Source organism: Propithecus coquereli, unplaced genomic scaffold (assembly GCF_000956105.1).
Source record: "Propithecus coquereli isolate 6110/MARCELLA unplaced genomic scaffold, Pcoq_1.0 Scaffold16, whole genome shotgun sequence".
In the NCBI taxonomy this organism is placed as follows: Eukaryota; Metazoa; Chordata; class Mammalia; order Primates; family Indriidae; genus Propithecus; species Propithecus coquereli.
This window is the reverse complement of record NW_012140524.1, coordinates 11,641,196-11,641,702: the sequence shown is the minus strand read 5'-3', so window position 1 is coordinate 11,641,702 and position 507 is coordinate 11,641,196. Positions and strand designations below refer to the sequence as shown.

The window sequence follows — 507 nt, the reverse complement described above, 5'->3', positions numbered from 1 at the left end:
GAGCTAGGCTGACGCCATGGCACTCGCTCTAGCCCAGGCAAAAGAGTGAGACTCTGTCTCAAAAAAAAAAAAAGAAATATGTTATTTGTCTGATGGGAAATTTCTGTGGGTAATATTAAACGTTAAAGGTTTTAGGCAAGGCACTCCTTTTATTAATATTAACTTCTATGCTCTGCTTCCTGCCAGGTGACTTCATTGGGAAGGAAAAACCTCATTCATTTATTCATTCATTCATACATTTTTTTTAAAAGTGCAAGTCAGGTCGCATAATTTGCCTCTTTAAAATTATCTATACCTGTCTATCACACTTTAATAAATTCAGACTCAGATGAATTACAAAGCCTGTATGACATGAAGTCTAGATTCTATGCCCTGTCTATTCCGACCTTATCTGAGATTCCTTTCCTACTCTTTCATTCTGCTCCAACCACACTGGCCTTTTTCTTATTCTTGGGAACACACCAACTTTGTTTCTGCCAATGACTGCCTGAAATGCTTGTCCCCAGG

General features: G+C 38.5%; 1 protein-coding gene across 1 annotated transcript in view; it reads right to left on the bottom strand.

The window, feature by feature from the left end:
• ABCC9 (ATP-binding cassette, sub-family C (CFTR/MRP), member 9) overlaps positions 1-507 on the bottom strand; it is a 167,663-nt gene that overhangs the window by 35,543 nt on the left and 131,613 nt on the right. The window lies entirely within an intron of this gene.